This window comes from Schistocerca gregaria, chromosome 1 (genome assembly GCF_023897955.1).
Source record: "Schistocerca gregaria isolate iqSchGreg1 chromosome 1, iqSchGreg1.2, whole genome shotgun sequence".
Classification (NCBI taxonomy): Eukaryota; Metazoa; Arthropoda; class Insecta; order Orthoptera; family Acrididae; genus Schistocerca; species Schistocerca gregaria.
In genome coordinates, this window is record NC_064920.1 from 583,998,848 (window position 1) to 584,022,569 (window position 23,722).

Genomic DNA, 23,722 nt, shown 5'->3' on the forward strand with positions numbered 1-23,722 from the left:
GTCCGTGCGATTATTGGCTCTGGGGTTACCTGAAGTCGCAAGTGTATCGTGATCGACCGACATCTCTAGGAATGCTGAAAGACAACATCCAACGCCAATGCCTCACCATAACTCCGGACATGTTTTACAGTGCTGTTCACAACATTATTCCTCGACTGCAGACAGCTAATGTTGACGGATGATGGTGGACATATTGAGCATTTCCTGTAAAGAACATCATCTTTGCCTTGTGTTACTTTGTTATACTTATTATTGCTAATCTGATCAGATGAAGCGCCATATGTCGGACATTTTTTGAACGTTTGTATTTTTTTGGTTCTAATAAAACCCCATGTCATTCCAAGCATATGTGTCAATTTTTACCTCTCAATCTACATTATTCTGTGATTTATTCAGTTTTCGAGTTTATACTGACTTTTTCATCACCGGTTACATACTTTGACCATATTCTGTAGGTTACTGACTCTAAGACGACCCTTCCTTTGTATAGCTCACGTATTATTCAAAACACTTGAACCCACCTTTTTATCAACAGTATCACTCGAGGCATGAGCTGCGGAAAACCCTTTTTTTCTGCGCGGCGCTTTGAAACATACTAGGTACGCATGCCGTCACATGCTTACCGAGAAACCACTTATATTCTGTTTATAATTCCGAGCTTTTTGCTCCTTAATAGCTTCTTCACTGATTGCACCTTTTTCTGTCAGTTGAGCTCTAACACATACTTGAGATTCGCTGTGACGATCAAACCTAAATGCAGCGTTGTAAGCAGTCGATGTTGAGAAATGGATCGCTGGTCAATACTAACTGATTTACCCTTGTTCATTTCTGTTTCGGTTGGCTGTTTGATATTAGTTGAGTGTGTCAGGATGCACGAAGGCCTTTCATCTAGAGATGGTAGTTCGCGAACGAACAGGTGCAAAGGAACGGTTCATCAAGATGAACGAAAGGACAGAGGAACGCATTCCAAGGAACGATCAGTTCATGGTTCACTCCGGTCGCGGCGGTCTACTTATAGTTTCCGGGAACGATGAACGATCGGTTCATAGTTCACTTCAGTCGCGGCAGTCTTCTTGTAGTTCCCGGGAACGAGGAACGATCGGTTCATAGTTCACTAGTTCACTTCGGTCGCGGCAGTCACTTTGTCAGTTTTCGTTCCAGCCTCGGCCGCGTGCTCGTCTCAGTCTCGGTCTCCCTCGGCCGCACTCGTCGCTCTTCGCGTGACCACCTGTCTCAGTTCCACTGCCGACTGCTCCTGGTTAGTTCAGTATCCAGTTGTTCGTTTTGTTCACTGCGCTCGCCTATTTTACATGTGTTCCAAACTGTTATTGCACTTGGTTCTGGCTATTCAGCGTCCACGACTGGTAATCAAAAAGTATTTTATAGTTACGTAAATTACATAAAAATTACGTTGTATGTGATAGGTACGTCTTTTCAGGTAACAAAAGTGCATATCAGCTCACTTCATTATATCGATGAACAGCAGAAGACATACATATAACAAGGCAAGTTTTTTTGTTATTCATATATTTTTTGGTTTCATCGACTTGATTTAGCACCTAATTTCAATAATTTGCTTAATTTTTAGTGTAAGAAAATTCATATAAAACGATTTTCGTGTATCTTTCATATACAAAATGCTATATTTTGGAAGGCTCAAATTATTTTTAAGTTTGGTTGTTTCCAATTTACATTACCTGCTAGTTTGGTTTCTTTGGAGAGAAAAAAAAGTGGGTCGTGGGTCATTTTGGCTCAGTAGGAAAAGCGGTGCCTCTCGACATAGATTGCCATAAAATCGTATTTACTTATTATCTCAAAAACATTTGTTCAGGAGGAGCTTTCAGACCAAAAACTTTATTTCTGCAAACTTAATTATTATTACTATTGCTGCATTAACTTTAACAATGCAACATAAAAACCTAATTTTTACGAAGTGTGTGACGCAAGTATGATGAGAAAACCACATTTTATTTTATGCTTCGCCTACGAACTCAGAGACAACGTTAAGTATATATAGGGTGTAAACGATTATTGTTTACAACGTAGCATAGCTATGTAGTGGAAGTCGAAACGAAGAATTTTATACAAGACACTTGTGGTCTATTAAGTTCGGAAACAGCCACCAACCCGTATCTCGTTGTCGACGGGACGTTAAACACTAATCTCCTCCTCCTCCAGCCACCAACAGGTTCACAAGACTAATTGAGCCATAGCTCATGCGCGTAGCGTGAGGTTTTCATGTTCTCTTCTCCAGCTCTCTACACATCGCCATCGATTGTTTCGCATTCGCATTAGCTTGTTATTTCTTCACTGCCTAATTATTACATGTTTGTCTGTTTGTTGCATCTGCTCGTAACGGGCAACACATCGTACGTCATTGGCGAGCAGTCTGCACTCCGGGCCGGTTTTCCGTGCGCCACCCTATAGTATTTCCCTGCGATCAGCCCCCCAAGGGAACAGTTGGCTAAACAAGAGGTTCTGCAGAATCAAAGAAATTTCTTCTAAAAGTGTGTAAGAATTCTGTAATGAATAAAAACTCTATACTGCAGGGGGGAGGCAAATGCCCCCTCTTGGTGCCCTCCATCCTTCAGTCATCTACACTACTAGTTTTCAGTTTTTCATAAGAACCATATACTAAGCACAAATGAACGGTGAACGAGTAAAAATGAACAGTTTCCGAAAAAGAACGATCAGCAGTGAACTAGTTCCCAAGAATGAACGAGTTTGGCCATCTCTACTTTCGTCTCTTCGTAGTCAGAACGCAGGGCAGGTGCTATTCAACTCACAGCCGGCCGTGTGGTGGCGGCTGCTGCCTGCCCCCCCCCCCCCCCCCCCCCCCCGCCCTTCCCCCACCCACGGTGTGTCCCGCTAATGGTTTACCTTGGGCTCTGCTGCCGCCAGCGTCAGCAGAAGCCCGGTGCGCCTTGCCCGGGTCGGGCCCTCTGCGCGAGGGTTGCCCCGTAGCGCTGCCGGAACGCTCAGCTGCCGGCCCAACTGTCCGGAATGCGGCGCTGCGCGCTATCGCCCTGCTGCAGCACAAATATTTGACTGTCCCCGTGACAGGGGCGCCCGGCTGCGCGCTGCCTCTTCCCCTCTGCGGCCACTCCACAGCGTAAGGTCACCACGGCGACGATTTGAAGCACTGTTTGTTGAACTCTCTTCCACGAAACCCTGTAGTTCCGTAGCCATTACTCAAAGTTTCCTTTTGCCAACAATGAAGAAGGTAAATTGACTTAAACGTAAAATCCGTCAGCAGACGTTGCCGCACCGAGCGGTACCGACCGACCGCCGTGTCATCCTACGTCAGTGGCGTAATTGGATGTGACATGGAGGGTCGTGGTGTCAACAAGACGCTCTCCCAGTTTTCGTGAGATGGAGGCGCCACCAATCGGTGAAACTGCTCTCTAATTATTGGCATCACTGGGCAGAACGCACGCTGGCAATACCAGGAATCGAAACCACGTCTTCTGCATGCCAGTCAGTGTCTAAAAACTAATCGCCGCTTCAAATTACTAATCTGGATGGTCAGTGCGAATGCGACACCTACTGTGAATGAGGCTGTATTTATCAGAGACCAGGTGACATCCGTGCAGATGTAAATTGAATAATGAGGGAATGGCTGCAGAAGGTGCTTTGTGAGGACATTGGGAGTGGAGTGCACGTATGACTCTTCTTTAAAAAAAAATGGCTCTCAGCACTATGGGACTTAACATCTATGGTCATCAGTCCCCTAGAACTCAGAACTACCTAAACCTAACTAACCTAAGGACATCACACAACACCTAGTCATCACGAGGCTTTTCTTTCACGTACTGAGATTAGATCTGTGGTGTCACCGCCAGACACCACACTTGCTAGGTGGTAGCCTTTAAATCGGCCGCAGTCCGTTAGTATACGTCGGACCCGCGCGTCGCCACTATCAGTGATTGCAGACCGAGCGCCGCCACACGGCAGGTCTAGAGAGACTTCCTAGCACTCGCCCCCCTTGTACAGCCGACTTTGCTAGCGATGGTTCACTGCCTACTTACGTTGTCATTTACCGAGAAGATAGTTTAGCATAGCCTTCAGCTACGTCATTTGCTACGACCTAGCAAGGCGCCATTATCAGTTACTATTGGCACTGTGAACTATGTACCGTCAAGAGCGACGTTCATCATTAATGGATTAAAGTTAAGTATTCCACCAGCTACGTCCGTTGTTTCTAAATTCTAATTTCCTTGTCCTGTTCCAGACCTCACGCCAGCCTGCGTGAGCTAAATCGCGTGCCTTTCGGCCTCCTCTAGTAACACGGTGTTGGCTCTCCTGCCAACCACATCAAGATCGTCTCGTGGAAAGATAATAACCCATATTTTAGAGATGAAGGACGTGGCCCACACTTCCTTTCGGATCACAATTTCGAACGGAATGATCGGGTGTCTCATAGTAATTGATTACTCCCTGTTTGCCTATCTGACCTCATAACACTAAAGTGGAAGGAAATGTTACACCATTACTAAACTAACGTAATTTTTACTTCTCCAAATTTCTTCAAAGGGAATCATAATTTATAGTTTAAGTATTAGTTAATTACAATTATTAGATCTCTAATGGTATATCATATACCAAATTAAGTACAAAAATGTCCTTTTTTAACCTATTTCAATCGTGCACTCTAAGAGCGTTTAGTAATCTAGGGTTAAGCGACTGTTTCACAGAGATCAATGAACTTCACTAACACTTCGAAGAAAACAAGTAAATGTATTTAGTGCTCATGAAAATGGTCCCGCTTTCAAGAAAAAGTTACCTTATTGGACAATTTCTGCGTGATCGAATGAGTTTTATTTCTTCCCGACAGGAAAAGGCTATTTAAAAGACAAAAGGGTTTGAAATAGCGAATACAGCTATTGAAGAAGTTATTCAGTACGTGAAAGGTTCGAATGAAGATTTAACTAAAATTTTCTAAGTGAATAGCAGATTAAATATCAAAATAAATCTGGATGAAAAACCGGTTTATAGTAATATCATCATAGAGTACGAAAATTTTATTCAATTCACAGCTATTTCATAAATGAAAAAAAAACCTTAAATAAATGTCGTTAGCGTTATTCTAGCGCCAACTGAAAATGAATACCTTAAACTATGGCAAAAGTCTGCTTCGGTGCTTTCATCTTTTGGAACTATATACTGTAATATATGAGCTCAACAAGGTTCTTAGCTTATGTGTCGAAAAAAAATAAATACTGCAACAGGCTTACTGCTGAACGTAACTTGACAATTCAAGTCTCATCCATAAAGCCTAATATTAATTATTCCAGCGATAATAAGAAACTCTCATCTCATTACAGTTTCAGTTTAGAAGTTTCGTTTGACTATGACATTTCAAATCTGAAGAATTATGAAATTACAAAGAAAATGTTATTCGCAATCATTGTCATTTTTTTGGAAATCTATTTACAAATTTTGCATTTGAAACGTGCTGTAAAGCAGAAGTTCCACAACGCAGATAGGTTCCATTTATCCAAAAATTTGAAAAGGCGATGATGTCTGAGATGTTAAAGCAGGACCGAAGGAATTAATCTTGACAGCTAAAGCAAATTCATAAAGTAAAGGAATAAAATAAAGTAAATCTTTATTTACGACTCTAGAGGGAATTGATACGCAGTTAATGCTTGTTTATAAATTTATGCAGCAGACAGGTTACATTTTTTGAAGGGCAATCGAAGTGGTTGCACGACAAATAGTACACTTGTCCCACTGGGCCAGGCTACTTCAATAGCTAGCAACACGTAGACAAACCGGAGTACGCAAACACGCGCAGCGCGTCACGAACATTTATGAAGTTCCGTTCGGCTACCGGTCATGCACGTGACATAAATTTTCATTTGTTTACTGGGCGGCTGCATACGGCAGGTGTGATGGACACTGGATTAATGGTCTGGCCGTGTCCTGTCGCACGTCCCTCCCAAAGAGGCTTTAAAATACCAGCTTTTCGGATACCGCACAGAATTCTGAACAAACAAACACAATGCCAGAGCGAATAAGTGAAAAAATAAATACAGGTGGAACGCCGTGTTCCAATACTCGCTGCTTTTATTCTGAATCATGCTGACCTCTCATCGCTTACTTTCTGTTATTCTTCCTTTTAGCATTCTATTGAACTATATATTTTTCGTGGAAAATGCACCTACTCGGACTGTTTACACAACAGCTAACTGAAAGAAAGAAACACGGGAAAGCAGTACTACCGTGTCTGATTTCGACCGCTTGTTGGCTAGGTTCTGGTTAGTATTACCACACAGATTTGTGTTCATTCAGACTTAATATGCTTCGAGAAGCATATTTAAAAGATTCATTGAATGGTTTTCTGTGGTATGGTTGACAGTAACTGCTGGTAAACGTTTCGGGATGTGAGGCCATGGTCCAAGAAACTCTTCTGTTCCTGACGTTTCGTCCGGTACTGCGCTGTGCATCCTCACGGACGCTCCTCCTCTGAGTCTTGGCGATTGGACAGACGCACGTCACATAAGTACTGTAGGAAAGGGGGCGTGGTCAAAGTAACACGTGAAGAGCAGAGATAATCCTTATCAGAGATAAAACTTAAACATCGATTGCCGTAACGTCAAAGATATGACTGTCTGAAGAGGTACTGAAATAAGCGAGACAAGAATTTTACCGCACAATTTAACAAAAGGAAGAGATCGGTGGGTAGCACGCACAGAATCATCAAGGAATCGTCAGTTTGGTAATGTAAGAAATTATCTGTTTGTGCATGGAGTGTGGGAGGAGGGGGGGGGGGGGACGGAGTCATTGTAGATGGAAATAAAACTTGACTACACTACAGTAAACAGGTTCCGATACATTTCAGCTGGAGTGGTTATGCAGAGATCAGAAGGCTTGCGAAGATTAGCCTAGCCTGGAGAGCTGAATGAAACTAGTCATCAAGCTGAATACCACAACAAGACCACAGCATCATCGGGTAAACAGTGGATTCAAAAATGTATAAGTTTGAAACTATTGTGTCCTGCTTTTTTTTGTCGAGATATAAAATGGTTTGTGCTGTCGGATTCTGTAATTTTGGCTCAGAATCAATTGCAGGCTCTACAACAACCGCGAGCACTCTGTTATTGAGACATATGGGTTGTTCGGCACCAGAAAGGCACATACCTCTGGGTTTCTGTAATTACAACAGATTGCCTGTATTTAACTTAAGTTTGGAACGAAACTACGACAACTACTGGGCGTGATAATATGTTAAATTGCAATATAACACAATATTCCTGTCTATGTTTAACCTTTTCATATGACTCCTGTTTGAAAGATCGTAAACTGAGGATGAAGAGGTCAAATTCACATTGTGTGGTGCTTTCAGTTTTGTTAAGAAAGGAGCATTGGGGTTTAACACTCGTTGTTGATGACATAACTAGAGACGGAGCACAAATTCGGTTTAGGGAATCGTAAAGAACGAATTCGATGTGCCCAGCATTTCCTCTAATTGATTTAGTGTAACTACGCTAACTCTGAATCAGGATGGTTCTGAGCACTATGGGGCTTAACTTCCAAGGCCATCAGTTCCCTAGAACGTAGAACTACTTAAACCTAACTAACCTAAGAATATCACACACATCCATTCCCGAGGCAGGATTCGAACCTGCGACAGTAGCGGTCTCGCGGTTCCAGACTGTAGCGCCTAGAACCGCTCGGCCACCCCGGCCGGCGCTGAATCAGGACAGCAGCAAGTAAAATAGAACCCTAGTTCTCGAGAAAGCGAATCATATGTATGAAAACACTGCGATTCGTCGCTCGGTAATGCTGTGAAGGCCATCTAATACGCTATATAACTGATGGGAGCCAGCGTTTTACACTTGCGTATGTAAAATGCAGATGAAACACTTTTATTTATTTATCTCTTTATCAATATTGAAGAATCTGTTGATCGCTATATTTACGAATAAAAGTTCTGGAAAACAGTCGTTCACATAGCATCTATATTTTACTTGTATGAACGTTATAACAGAAGTATTTTCCTTTTTTCAGATGTCATGCTGACAGACAGACTTTCAGACGGACTTGGGGCTGACAGCAACAAAAAGTCGCGGAAAATATAAATAAGGTAAGATTTTATCCATGTATTAGCACGTTGTAAAAGAGTTACAAATACCGGTGTAACAGGATGTTTCAGAAAGATTTTTTTCGATTTCACAAAGCTTTCTACATAAATGAAGGTAGAAACTTAGGGTAAGTTTTAACTTGTGCAGTGGACTACACTGATATTATTTTGAAACGTTTAATTCGATTTTACGCGGGTGTATCTTATGCATTCAAACTCATGGAGCTTTCTAGAGCTGCATTAATGATCAGTGTTTTCCTGTATATATGCAGACTGCAGCGACTAATGAAAATTTGTACTAATGCCGGGATTCGCGCCCACGTCTCTTGCTGACTTAGCAGATGCGCTAACCATTAGGGCCAACCTGGTAGAGTGGCTTAACAAAACTGCGCCAACTACCCAAACACTCTTCCCTCCTCAACCCAAATTGCCATAGACACCTCATCCTGCTGGTATTCCCCCCCCCCCCTCCCGCCCCCCCCCCCCCACCCCCACCGCTCTCCAAACTCGAACAATATTGCAGAGGTTCTCCAACTGTATTGGAATAGCAACTCAACATCGAACGAAACTTGGGGTCCTGCCTGAAACCCAGGCACAGCTGCTTTAATCAAGTGAAACCGTATGGTTCCGAGGACCTCTGCAAGTCTCACACACGCCAGGATGGCGTGATGGTTAGTACATTTGCATAGTGAGCACGAGATCCGGGCTCAATAACCGGCCTAGGTACAGATTTTCATTCGTCGTTTCAGTCCACATACGTACATCGTACATGTTTGGCACTTGAAAAAGTCTCTTGAACCATATGTTTTCATTTCAGTATTTTCCTTTACCCTACATGCTCTAACCTTCTGGTGCCATTGGGTTCGTGCTCCGTCGGTATGTTCACGCAACTGTAGAAAAAGCCAGATCTCTAACAACTGTCAACTACATGAACCGGCAACTTAAAACTAGTGCCAAGAAGAATCTTTAGTTTTGGTGCTTAAGATTAAATACACCCCAAGCTTTCACCTTTGCTCAGTCTTACGAAATCAGATGAATGATTTTAGAGCGCCATGTATATTATTTTTCTCTAGTATTCCCCCTACCTATGGCATTGTTATGTTGGGAAATGGCGCATCTGCGATTTGAAAATCGTTCTTTAATTCTGCTGATTGAGACCGTCTCTGACGCCACGATCGTCCGTTACCGTAACGAAGGAAAACCGCGTGTGCTGGCTGTGTGTGCACCGTTTACACGTGCTCAGCGTCGATAAATGTATCACTGCTGTATGGGAAATACTTCAAGTCTTGCCAGTCCGTTCCACATCCTAACGTAAGTAGCCATGTTATATCTAACCTACTTGGTATTACCACCTACTCGTGTCTCGGCACTTCCCGAATGTTGATGAGATCTTGCTTGTAATTCTGTACCAAAAAAAGAAAAAAAGTAAGTGTATCGTCTTCGTTTACTGAGCGTCTCTGCCGTCTAGTGCGCGGTCCGCCGTGCTCAGGACGTTTGCTAAACTTCGGACTCGGATGCTCTTCCTGTCGTGAGGTACCTGAGGAACGAAGACGCGAGCGCCACCTGTCTATGAACTGTGTAAGCTTTATACTGAGTGTGATCTTATTTTCACTGTTAGTGTATCTTTATTTCCTGATGCGGCAACTGGGGACCGGCTAAGCATTTGCTTAACGATCGCGGGAAACAGCCTAGAAAGCCCACTCATGGTGTCCGGAGCACCAGCCACGGTCTTTTATCCGCCTCGCGATTTCCATCCCGGTCTGACTCACTTCCTGTACACAACGTAGCACGCTGTGCGTTGTGCTCTTCGGGCAGGTCAACGAAAAGTGTTCTGATAACTTTTACGTAAGTTGCAACGGGCCATGTAAGTAACTTAAAGAGCCCTGTTTCCGAAACTCTGCATGCAAGTGCGCCCGCTGTTGCTCATAGTATTTAATCACTTAGAAGATTACACAAATTTTGTGCATTTATACTACATAATCCGTCTTTCGTAACATCACAAAGCACCGCTGTAGGATTTACATTTGAGCCTTCGAGGAGAACATTTGCCTGTGAGAGATTTGAGTAGACATTTGAGTTCTGGAGAAGTGAAGGAATATGCGTGACGAGACTGAACGTACGATGTATCTTAGAAGACAGATTAAGGAAAGAAAAATCTGCGATCATGGCGTTTGTAGACTGAAAGAAATCTTTTGACGCTATTGACTGTAATATACTTTTTGAAATTCTGAAGGTAAATTCTGAAGGTACCAGGGGAAAAATACAGGGAGCGAAGGGTTGTTTACAGCTGGTAGAGAAACCAGATTGCAGCTGTAAGAGTTAAATGACACGAAATGAAAGCACTTTTTGACAATGTTAATAGTTTTTCTATGATGTTGTTCAATCTGTTCATGAGAAATCAGTAAAGGATACCACAGAAAAATTTATGGAAGGTATAAAATGCAGGGTGAAGGAGTAAAAACTTTCAGGTTTGCTTATGATACTATTGTTTTGTCAGAGACAACAAAGGACTTGCAACAGCAGCTGGACGGAATGGACAGTCTTTTGAAACAGCGGTATAGGGTGAACATAGCAAAACCAAAACAAGGGTAACGGAATGTAGTCGATTTAAATCAGACGGTGCTGAAGGATTTAGATTAGGAAACGGGATCCTAAAAGTAATGGATGTGTTTTTCCGTGTGGACTGTAAAATAGCTGATTATGGTCGAAGTAGAGACGACATAAAATTCAGACTGGCAATGGAAAGAAAAGCGTTCCCTAAAAAGAGAAATACGGTCACATCGAACGTAAATTTAAGTGTTTGGAAGCGTTTTCTGAAGATATTGGTTGGAGAGTGGAAGAAGTGAAATGTGGACGATAAACATGTCACGCAAAAAGAGAATTTTTGAAATATGGTGCTGCAGAAGAATACTAAACATTACTTTGATAGAGTATATAATTAATAAGGAGGTACTGAATCGAATTGGGGAGAAAACAAATTTGTGGCACAACTTGACCATAACAAGGGACCGGTTGATAGGATGCAGTGTGAGACGTTACGGAATAATAAATTCAGTATTGGAGGGAAGTGTGCAGAGTAAATATTACAGTGGGAGACCAGGAGATGAACTTCCAAAAGCAAGTTCAAACAGAGGTAGGTTGCAGTAGTTGGCTCTGAGCACTATGGGACTTAACATCTGTGGTCATCAGTCCCCTAGAACTTAGAACTACTTACACCTAACTAACCTAAGGACATCACACACATCCATGCCCGAGGCAGGATTCGAACCTGCGACCGTAGCGGTCACGTGGTTCCAGACTGAAGCGCCTTTAACCGCAAGGCCACACAGGCCGGCTTGCACTAGTTAGTCGGAAATGAACAGGCTGACACAGTATAGAGTAGCTCGGAGAGGTGCACCAAACCGTATTCGGACAGAAGACCACAATAATAATAACAGTAATATAAGAGATGGAAGTGCTTCAAAGTATAGATGGCGGGAAAATGAGTAGTCTGCATACCAGAGGATGCGAGGGTTGTGACTTGTTTCTACCCGATGACTCGCGGCGCTGTCAGCTCCACGTGCGGAGCAGAACGTGCACGTGGAGTATCATTCTTTTTTCACGCTATTGGTGTAATCCGCTATTTGTACGGACTCTGATTTGCAAAATCGGGGTCGGATAATGTACGGAGACTGTGTTTGCTTTTAATCAGGGAGATTTATGGGATACGCGTCCGCAAATTTGCTCAGTTGCTTAGGGACGTGGTGGGGGGCCAGGAAGGGTGTGTGTGGGGGGAGGGGTAGTGAGCGGCTGGCGTGGCTCCGTGGGAACCCCAGCTGCGTGCGATACTGGCTGCGGCAGCGGGGATTGACCACGCTCACCTGGCTTTCGAGCCCAACAGGATGCATCTGTGGTTTGCATTTCTAATATCTCACTGACGACTGACACGTTTTATGGGCCTTGTACCAAAACGAGATAGCTTCGCTGCGTTCTGTATTCGAAGTCATAGAGGAGGTGAGTTGTTGATTTCCCCCCCCCCCCCCTCCAGTTGTAATATGATGTATGAAACATGAAGCAGAGTTAATTGAAGGACGCAATTTGCGCTTGATTTATGTCCCGCTTATCTTGTGAACAGAATTAAACTGGTGTTATCTAGTAACTGCAGACATTGTACCCCGTTCGAATAAGTATCTAAGGGGACGACGGGCATAGAGTCCCCATTCGACAGTTGAGTAGCGACCTACAATTCATTACCCTTTTTTTCCCAAAGGAAACAGGCTCACTGAATAGTGAAGGCAGCAAAGAAGGAACGGAGGAAGCGAGAAAGGTAGAATAGGCTTCGTCTTGTCGTCGACAGTGAAGTGACAAGGAACGGAAGACTAGCTTGGCTGCAGAATGGCGGGGAAAAGGGTGATGGGAATCAGTTGTGGTTCTGTTCAAAATGATTCAAATGGCTCTGAGCACTATGGGACTTAACTTCTAACGTCATCAGCCCCCTAGAACTTAGAACTACTTAAACCTAACTAACCTAAGGACATCACATACATCCATGCCCGAGGCAGGATTCGAACCTGCGACAGTAGCGGTCGCACGGCTCCAGACTATAGCGCCTAGAACCGCTCGGCCACCCCATGTGGTTCTGTCAGAGAATCCATTACAGCATATTTAGGAAACATCACAGAAAATCTAAGTACGGATTACGCATCCAGACCGTTAACACTATGACATTTCACTATGGAACTGCTAGCCACGTCATTTCTTCCTCATTTCCACCGAATTGTAAGGTAGTAAATCTTGCCACCAGCTGAGTAAAGGGTAGCCTAGTGAGTTTTTCTGTTGGGAAACACCTAGAGGTCATCAGCAGTGTCCTGCCGACTTATTGCATGAGAAGTTGCAGGAACTTCCTGAGTCTAATCCAAAACGCTGGTGAGCAGTAAGGTCAGCAGTATTTTAATACCGTTTAAGCACTAACTGCCTGAGTAGAAATAAGTTTGCATTTTTTGCCATTTCCTTTCACAATTTTTTTTCCTCTTTATCTTGCTTCGAGTAGCATTTCTTTAATTTATATCGTCATTTATGTCTGGTGACCTTATATCTGTTTTAACGGTTGTTTATGAAGACAGATTTAAGCCAAGTAGCTTCAAGTGGAAATTGAGTTGCGTGTTGTAACGTTACTAATGATACCGCGTGCAAAACAGAGTAGCGTGCACAGTTTTTGGAGATTTACTAGATAGTTGCTGTTATAGTGATTTTGAATCAATGCGAATCAAATGCGATCGCTGTGTTACGCATTTTGGCCCCTGAATTGCCTATAAATTAATCGCGGATTACCATAGAAGCATGAAAGTATCTTCTACCATCAGTAATGGAGCCAGCTCGACCTGGATCTTGTGGCAAAGCATTAGTGTGCGTTGAAACTAGCATCAATTACTTGTATTACTGTGTCAATAAATATATTTCGTTGGATATTTGCCAAGGATGGTTTCGGCTTTCAACTCTCAGTAGGGCGTACTAGCGTTGCATCATGGAAACTGATTGCTGCCACTGCATACAGCACAATTCCAGTTACGCTTCTAGTAATGAGATAATTTTCTTCGTTTTTACATCTTTAATTTGGAATATATTAAATGTCTATTATGAGAAATAGATTTAATACAATTTTGTAATGTAAATATTCATTTCCATTTCATTTAATATTTAAAAAATCCCGAATTAAATCATAGAAATGAAAGGCCGTATATTTTTATGATACCAGCAGAAAAATCGGCTTGCAAAGCTATACAGGCGAAATTGTTTGTGTGACGTATTTCGAGAAGCCTTACGTCCGTAACAACCAGATACTTTTGTATAGGTACTTACGAAAACTGTTACTGTTAGTAATGCCTAGTATATTACGACAGAAACGAACACGCAGCCTCAACGTGTAGAAATACGTTAGTATTGCTTTCATGATGACAGAGGTATAATCAGAAACAAAGGAAATCACCAAATTTTTTTTATTAATCTGAAAATCAGACCTCACTGCTGAACCAGAACGTAAACATAGTTTTACTACCAGTATTTGTTCTCCTGCTGCAAATCACGATGTCTGGTTACTCCGAAGAATTTCTTTGCATTTGACCACGGTTTCACCCTGTCTCTTATAAATGTAACAAGACTTAAATTCTTGTCACGCAACCTACTGTGTTTCTTAAAGTACGTATAAACTATGATCGCAGCAACATAGGGAAGTGGAAAGGTTGCATATCTGCAAATGTGATAGTACGGCCCGTGTTAAAAAGGCCACTTTTGTTTTGCGGAATGCTCGATTCATTTACATCTAGATGATTACTCTGCTATTCACAATAAAGTGCCTGGCAGAGGGTTCAATGAACCTTTTTCATGCTGTCTCTCTACCGTTCCACTCTCGGACGGCGCGCGGCGAAAACGAGCACTTAAATTTTCCTGTGCGGGCTTTGATTTATCTTGAGCATTTGTCCTTGTGTATGTGGGTGCCAACATAACGTTTTCGCAATCGGAGGAGAAAACTTATGACTGAAATTTCGTGAGAAGATCGCTTAGCTACGAAATACACCTTTGTTTTAATGATTAGCACTCCAATTCACATATCAAGTCAGTGGCACTATCTACCCTACTTCGCGATGGTACAAAACGAGCCGACCTACCCTGAACTTTTTCGATGTCATCCGTGAGTCCCACCTGATGCGGATCCCGCACCGCACAGCAGTACTCCAGAATAGGGCGAACAAGCGTTATGTAAGCAGTCTCTTTAGTAGACCTGTTACACCTTCTAAGTCTTCTGCCAGTGAGTCGCAGTCTTTGGTTTAATCTGCGCTCAACATTATCTATGTGATCGTTCCAATTTAGGTTATTTGTAATTGTAATTCCTAAGTATTTAGTTGAATTCACAACCATCATATTTGTGTGACTTATCGCGTAATCGAAATTTAGGGGAAGTCTTTTAGTACTCATGTGAATAACTTCACACTTTTCTTTATTCAGTGTCAATTGCCACTCTCCTCGCCATACAGATATCTTATTTAAACCATTTTGCAATTCGTTTTGGTCATTTGGTGACTTTACAAGACGGTAAATAACAGCATCATCTGCAAATAATCTAATAGGGCTACTCAGGTTGTCTCCAATGTCGTTAATATAGATCAGGATCAGTAGAGGGCCTATAACATTTCCTTGGGGAATGCCGGATATTACTTCTGGTTTACTCGATGACTTTCCGTCTAGTACTATGAACTGTGACCTTTCTGACAGGAAATCAAGAATCCAGTCGCACAAATGAGGCGATATTCCATAGGCACGCAGTTTGGTTAGAAGCCGCTTGTGAAGAACGGTGTTGAAAGCCTTCTGGAAACCTAACAATATGTTATCAATTTGACGTCCCCTGTTGATAGCACTCATTTCTTCACGAGTATAAAGAGCTAGTTGTGTTTCACAAGAACGATATTTTCTGAATCTGTGCTGACTATGTGTCAATAAATCGTTTTCTTCGAGGTAGTTCATAATGTTCGAGTACAGTATATGTTCTAAAACCATACTGCAAATAGACGTTAGTGGTATAGGTCTGTAATTCAGCGGATTAGTCCTACTTCCCTTTTTGGGTATTGGTGTGACTTGAGCAATTTTCCAGTCTTTAGGTACGGAACTTTCTGTGAGCGAGCTGTTGTATATAATTGCTAAATATGGGACTATTGTATCAGCATGCTCTGAAAGGAACCTGACTGGTGTACAATCTGGATCGGAGGCCTTGCCTTTATTAAGTGATTTAAGCTGCTTTGCTACACCGAGTATATCTACTTCTATGTTTCTCATCTTGGCAGTTGTTCTTGATTGGCAGTCAAGGATATTTACTTCGTCTTGTTTGGTGAAGGAGTTTCGGAAAACATGTTTATTATCTCTGCTTTAGTGGCACTGTCATAAATGATTTCACCGTTGTTATCGCATAGTGAAAGTACTGATTCCGTCTTGCCTCTGGTCTGCTTTATGTATGAGCAGAATATCTTCGAGTTTTCTGCCAGATTCCGAGACGGAGTTTCGTCGTGGAAATTATTAAAAGCATCTCACATTGAAGTACGCATTATATTTCTAACTTCTGCAAAACTGTGCAAACCTTGTGGGTTTTGTGTTATTTTAAATTTGGCGTGTTTTTTTCGTTGCTTCTGCAACAGCGATGCGACCTGTATTTGTCCTGATACTCCCTATTTGTTCAGGATTATTTGTTACTGAAAGGTCAAGTACGTTTTCGCAAACCATTTACGCTTCGAGTGGTCTCATGAAGTAATTGTTCAACATAATTTTCTGAGAAAGCATTCCGTACAATTTCGGATGACGTCTTATGCCTGCCGCCAGGTTTAAACGTATAATTTTTCCAGCATATCGAGGGTAGATTGAATTTACCACCGACTATAATTGTGTGAGTGAGGTATCTATTTGAAATGATACTCAAGTGTTCCTTGAATTGTTCAGCAACTATATCTTCTGAGTCGGGGTGTCGGTAAAACGATCCAGTTAATAGTTTAGTCCGATTGTCAAGTATAACCTCTACCCATACTATTTCGCAGGAGCTATCTACTTCAATTTAACTACAAGGTAAATTACTTCAGACGGCAATAAATACTCCACCACCAATTGCATTTAATCTATCCTTTCTGAACACTGTTAGGTCGTTTGAAAAAAATTCGGCCGAACTTATTTCCGGCTTTAGCCAGCTTTCCGTATAATCATCTGAGCTCCACCGCTTTCTGTTTGTGTAGTACTCAGTGGCCAACACGACCGACAGGATAAAGACAGGAATATTTACGTTTTAGTTCCCGTCCGCGACTAGTTCATAAAACTATTTAAATCTGTTTATGCCAGTCTTCAAGAAAAACCAGTGACTCTATCACCGCAATGGGGCAACTAAACAAATGTAAAACATTTCGTTAAAGCCAATTGGAAAATTACAAACTTCAGACTGACGTGAAGTCGAAAGGCTCGTAGTAGGCTGGAAGACACAATATATTTATTGTGGTGCCTGTTATTCTCCGTCATTAGTAGTATGTAATAGAAGGTGATATTTTCAGGATCTTGTCCTAACTTTTACTGAGTGTAAACCTCTTAAAGATCCGTCAGTATGGCAATATTTCGCCGACAACTTTGGGCTATATGTTTAGTTGTCAGTTACAAGTTCAGCCATAGTTTTCAAGAAGAATTTTCTTTAAAAGTGTTAAATGAATTTGGTATTTTAAAAAATGCTTGTCGCAGAGTTGTTCCATTACTATTTCCGGTTTCGGTGGATATCATCTTCTCGGTATGAAAAAGATTAATATTGCTGACATGTCATCACAATTTCTGACATGGAAAACGACATTTTACGTATCAGCTCTTCAGAATAGTGTGTATATAAGAAGGCAATAAATGCTTTAGTAAATAGGAAGCTATGACCCTTTAGAACACGAAGTGATAGCTTGCTTGGAAATGAAACGCGGGGTTTGGAAACACAGAAGAAATGATAAAATCTGCAAACCGTATCATAAAAAGAAAATTATTGGCAGATGAACTACGAAATGAAGAGGTACTTGGAGATTATTCTAGGAAAACAGCCTATAGCAATTTGCTTGAGGATGGCAGTAGTGCGCTGTGGTATCAACGAATAGAGAGCAATACAGGAAAAGGCTCGGAGGAAGGCAAATATGACAATGTGTGAATGAGATTATTGATAACACTAATTTAAAAGAGTATGTAGGTAAGAGAAGTTTAGAGCAAGATAAAAGAAAACGGAGGTCGGTAACAGGAGAAGAGAGGGATAGAGAGAGAGAGAGAGAGAGAGAGAGAGAGAGAGAGAGAGAGAGAGAGAGAATGCTGTTCAATAAACCTCAAAGTAATTGCAGTGTGAACAAAGAATGAACTTTTGTTTGATCTGTGTTGCTGAGTCCTCCTGTTTCAAAGAGAAATTTTTTACCAACAGGAATCGCTACAGTAGATTTAATATCATTTTAATTCCCACACGTTTTCTTGTGCTAATTATATGTTTATATTCATAGACGTTAAGAACGAAGAGAAAATGCGCTACAGATGTTTGACGCTGTGTGACTAACACTACGGTGAGGTCAGCTAATTTGATTAGCGAGATGTAGCGCTAACAAAGGCTAGCTGCTGTCGGAGAGGAGTACTGTAAAGTGCGCACGCCGCAGTGTTGGCTGCCTGGAGATAGGAACCGAGTATTTTGGTTCTCGTCTGTTCGCTTGTAGTAGAGGAAACGTGCCTTACTGCATTCTGTGGAGTATGTGAGGGTAAATACCCAAACATTTTACGACGTCTTTTTATCGCTGTATCTCTCTCTCTCTCTCTTTCTCCTCCCCCTCCCCCCCTCTCTCTCTCCCTTTTATTTACTCGTTGTATTTCGTTAGAATTAATACTACCTTCTTAACTGTAACTGTCGTGTAATTCCTAAATTGCTGCAGCCAACGTCTTCTACAGTCTTTGTGACGAGTCACTTCATTTATGTAAAGAAAATTGTTGTAGATTCGTAGCTGATAATAGTAAGTCGAGAAATAATTCTTCGACAACTATAGTTGATATCATTATTTATTTATTCACTCTGTCTTAAGAATATTCTTTGTTAAATAAAGTCTCTTTATCAATTACTGCTGCTGTATAAAGAGCAAGAAGAAGAAGAAAATGATAATAGTGATGAACATTTGATGATGACTCTTTAGCGTCAGAACCTTTTATGGCAGACTAAATAAATGAAGCACTCAGTTGTGCCAGCGGATGACTCATTTCCCGATTCAGGCAGCAGAATTTTGTTGCATGTTCCACTCAAACACAGTGCTTCCATATTGGTCTTTAACTTCTAGGTAACTGGTGAATCTTTGTGTCATATGTAACTAACTTGTCTCGTCATCTAACAATATTTTTCGTAGGTTCTGTTTTCGCTTTTACTAACTGTTCTTCGTTATCTTTCGCAATTTATACGTGTACTTACTATACTGAGCTCTCCAATGGCCGATTATCCTGGAAATCACGCTATGATTTTGCTTCGGAAACAAACACTTGTAGTTGCTGGTAAATCTTCTTGGTTCCGTGGTCGTGGTCCGTGGAACATTTCCTTTTGTAACATTTCGGTCAGAGCTGCGCTGGACATCTTGAGATGTGCTCTTGGTTCCACTGAGCCATGCTGACAAAAGCACGATCCCGCCCGAAGACGTCTAGCGCCTCTCGGCGAAACGTTACGAACGGAAGTGTTTCACGGACCACGATCACACAACCTGGAAGATTTATCAGCAACTATGACATCCGGCCCTGAAACTTTTCGTTGTACTAACAAAGGGTTTCGGTGGCGCGTAAGGAAGGTGGCTGTTATCAGGGCTGCCTCTGGCAACGCTCGCCAACCTCCGGAACCTACGTCGGTGTGCGGGTTCTCGGCTCCAGGTCTGTTCCCCGTAGCGCGACGGAGCGCATGAGACGTGACACGTTGACACGTTGCTTCATCGTTTGCTGAAGGAATATGTACACAGATACTGATTCATGTGTCAACACGCATTTTTTGTAGAGTAACACTGAATGTTCTGGTTCAGGATCTTTTTCAAGAATTTCAGTGGAAGGTAGTACTTTGCTGATTGGTCGGCAGTGCTGTGCTGCAAGTTAACAGTGACCGTTGTGTGAACAGCGTCCGGTTTGACACTAAGTGCGTCGTTGCTTTTGAAGTATGTGGACATCACGTTCCTGTGACAACAGCTCAAATCTTGAAACTTCCTGGCAGATTAAAACTGTGTGCCCGACCGAGACTCGAACTCGGGACCTTTGCCTTTCGCGGGCAAGTGCTCTACCAACTGAGCTACCGAAGCACGACTCACGGCCGGTACTCACAGCTTTACTTCTGCCAGTATCCGTCTCCTACCTTCCAAACTTTAGCTGTGAGTACCGGCCGTGAGTCGTGCTTCGGTAGCTCAGTTGGTAGAGCACTTGCCCGGGAAAGGCAAAGGTCCCGAGTTCGAGTCTCGGTCGGGCACACAGTTTTAATCTGCCAGGAAGTTTCATATCAGCGCACACTCCGCTGCAGAGTGAAAATCTCATTCTGGAAGCTCGAATCTTGTTTTGCTAGGATTTCTCATATACCTGGAATTATCGCACGATGTGCTAGCATGAGTTTCTTAGAAGTAGATACCTTAGGGGTTGCGAAGCAACTCAAATCGCTTGATACGGGCAAGTCTTCAGGTCCAGATTGTATACCGATTAGGTTCCTTTCAGATTACGCTGATACTATAGCTCCCTACTTAGCACTCATATACAACCGCTCGCTCACTGATAGATCTGTACCTACAGATTGGAAAATTGCGCAGGTCGCACCAGTGTTCAAGAAGGGTAGTAGGAGTAATCCATTTAACTACAGACCTATATCATTGACGTCGGTTTGCAGTAGGGTTTTGGAGCATATACTGTATTCAAACATTATGAATCACCTCGAAGGGAACGATCTATTGACACGTAATCAGCATGGCTTCAGAAAACATCGCTCTTGTGCAACGCAGCTAGCTCTTTATTCGCACGAAGTAATGGCCGCTATCGACAGGGGATCTCAAGTTGATTCCGTATTTCTAGATTTCCGGAAAGCTTTTGACACCGTTCCTCACAAGCGACTTCTAATCAAGCTGCGGAGCTATGGGGTATCGTCTCAGTTGTGCGACTGGATTCGTGATTTCCTGTCAGGAAGGTCGCAGTTCGTAGTAATAGACGGCAAATCATCGAGTAAAACTGAAGTGATATCAGGTGTTCCCCAGGGAAGCGTCCTGGAACCTCTACTGTTCCTGATCTATATAAATGACCTGGGTGACAATCTGAGCAGTTCTCTTAGGTTGTTCGCAGATGATGCTGTAATTTACCGTCTAGTAAGGTCATCCGAAGACCAGTATCAGCTGCAAAGCGATTTAGAAAAGATTGCTGTATGGTGTGTCAGGTGGCAGTTGACGCTAAATAACGAAAAGTGTGAGATGATCCACATGAGTTCCAAAAGAAATCCGTTGGAATTCGATTACTCGATAAATAGTACAATTCTCAAGGCTGTCAATTCAACTAAGTACCTGGGTGTTAAAATTACAAACAACTTAAGTTGGAAGGACCACATAGATAATATTGTCGGGAAGGCGAGCCAAAGGTTGCGTTTCATTGGCAGGACACTTAGAAGATGCAACAAGTCCACTAAAGAGACAGCTTACACTACACTCGTTCGTCCTCTGTTAGAATATTGCTGCGCGGTGTGGGATCCTTACCAGGTGGGATTGACGGAGGACATCGAGAGGGTGCAAAAAAGGGCAGCTCGTTTTGTATTTTCGCGTTATAGGGGAGAGAGTGTGGCAGATATGATACACGAGTTGGGATGGAAGTCATTACAGCATAGACGTTTTTCGTCGCGGCGAGACCTTTTTACGAAATTTCAGTCACCAACTTTCTCTTCCGAATGCGAAAATATTTTGTTGAGCCCAACCTACATAGGTAGGAATGATCATCAAAATAAAATAAGAGAAATCAGAGCTCGAACAGAAAGGTTTAGGTGTTCGTTTTTCCCGCTCGCTGTTCGGGAGTGGAATAGTAGAGAGATAGTATGATTGTGGTTCGATGAACCCTCTGCCAAGCACTTAAATGTGAATTGCAGAGTAGTCATGTAGATGTAGATGTAGATGTGAAATTTAATTGCAGTAACTATCTGGCAAAGTTAGTTGAAATCAAACATTGCGCTAGCAGAAGGACCGGCAGATTTCTTTAATCTTGCTATTTCTTTAGTCTTTTATAGTAGTTGCAATGCATTTGAATTACACGTTATTAGTTTCGAATGTGTTTGTTCATTTTCAAAACATTACGTACGTTAAAAGTACAGCGTTAGTCAAAATGCAAAACGAAAAGTATTGAAGTCTATAAACAGTTTTCTAGCGCTGTGTGTGTACAAACTACAGCAGTTCATTACGGAAGTTAAAACATGTCTAGGTAGTTCTCGCATGTGATTGATGAAATAATTTTTTAGAATAACAATTACACACTTGTCCATACTACCAAGTGCTAGAAAACTGTTAATATACAGTAATATTTTTATTTTAGATTTTGACCAAATTATAGTTTTGAAATAACTAATGACAAGTAAATAACAAATTATGATTGAAATTTGAAAAACTGCTAATACAGATATGATAAAAGTATCCGGATACCTGGCTGAAAATGACTTACAAGTTCGTGGTCCCCTCCATCGGCAATGCTGGAATTCACTATAGTGGTGGTGGTTAGTGTTTAACGTCCCGTCGACAACGAGGTCATAAGAGACGGAGCAGAAGCTCGGGTTAGGGAAGGATTGGGAAGGAAATCGGCCGTGCCCTTTCAAAGGAACCATCCGGCATTTGCCTGAAACGATTTAGGGAAATCACGGAAAACCTAAATCAGGATGGCCGGAGACGGGATTGAACCGTCGTCCTTCCGAATGCGAGTCCAGTGTGCTAACCACTGCGCCACCTCGCTCGGTAATTCATTATAGTAGTGGCCCACACTTAGCCTTGATGACAGTTTCCATTCTCGATGGCACACCTTCGGTCAGGTGTTGGACGGTTTCTTGGGGAATGGCAGCCCGTTCCTCACGGAGTGTTGCGGTGAGGAGAGGTATCGATGTCGGCCGGTGAGGCCTGGCACGAAGTCGGCGTTCCAAAACATCCAAATGTGTCCTATAGGATTCAGGTCAGGACTCAGTGCAGGGCAGTCCTTTACACGGATGTTACTGTCGTGTGACCACTTCGCCACATGCCTTGCATAATGAACAGGTGCTCGATCGTGTTGAAAGATGCAGTCGCCATCTGTGAATTGCTCTTCAATAGTGGGAAGCAAGAGGGTGTTTAAAACATCAACGAAAGCCTCTGCTGTGGTATGCAACGAAAAACAATAAGGGGTACAAGCCCCGTCCATGAAAAACACGACCACACCATAACGCCACCGCCTCCGAATTTTACTATTTGCAGTACACACTCTGGCAGACGACGTTCACCGTGCATTCTCCATACCCACACCTTGCCATCGGATCGCCACATTGTGTACCGTGATTCGTTACCCCATACCACGTTTTTCCACTGACCATTTTTCTAAATGTTTACTCTCCTTGCGCCAAGCGAGGCGTCGTTTGGCATTAACTGCGTGATGAGCAGCTGCTCGACCGTGAAATCCAAGTTTTCTCACCTCCCACCTAACTGTCATAGTACTTGCAGTGGATTGTTAAGTCAACAGACGAGGTCGGCCTATACGATTTCGTGCTGTACGTGTCCCTTCACATTTCCACTTCACTATCATATCGGAAACAGTGGGCCTAGGGATATTTAGGAGTGTGGAAATGTAGCGTGTAGACGTATGACAGAAGTGTCATCCAATCACCTGACCTTATTCGAAGCCCATGAGTTCCGCGGAGCGTCCCTTTCTGGTATCTCACTATGTCTAATGACTACTGAGGTCGCTGATATGAGGTACCTGGTAGAAGGGGTCAGCACAAAGCATCTGTTATGAAAAACGTATGTTTCTGGTGGTGTCCGGATGCTGTTGATCACATAGTGTATATGACGTGACGTCAGAAAAAGCTTGAGTCAATGAAAACGAGTGTAACTGCTTTCACATGCAACAAAAATTGACTCAAGAGAT

General features: G+C 42.5%; 1 protein-coding gene and 1 non-coding gene across 7 annotated transcripts in view; both read left to right on the forward strand.

The window, feature by feature from the left end:
* LOC126357243 (leucine-rich repeat-containing protein 4-like) overlaps window positions 1–23,722 on the forward strand; it is a 1,171,476-nt gene that overhangs the window by 769,021 nt on the left and 378,733 nt on the right. For all 6 annotated transcript variants that reach the window (XM_050007439.1, XM_050007438.1, XM_050007440.1 and 3 more), the window contains one exon: window positions 8,014–8,089. The gene's annotated coding sequence lies outside the window, so the exon portion shown is untranslated. The remainder of the gene's footprint in view (window positions 1–8,013; window positions 8,090–23,722) is intronic.
* Window positions 19,999–20,073, forward strand: Trnas-gga (transfer RNA serine (anticodon GGA)). The gene has a single exon. It is a non-coding gene; the product is annotated as a tRNA-Ser (tRNA).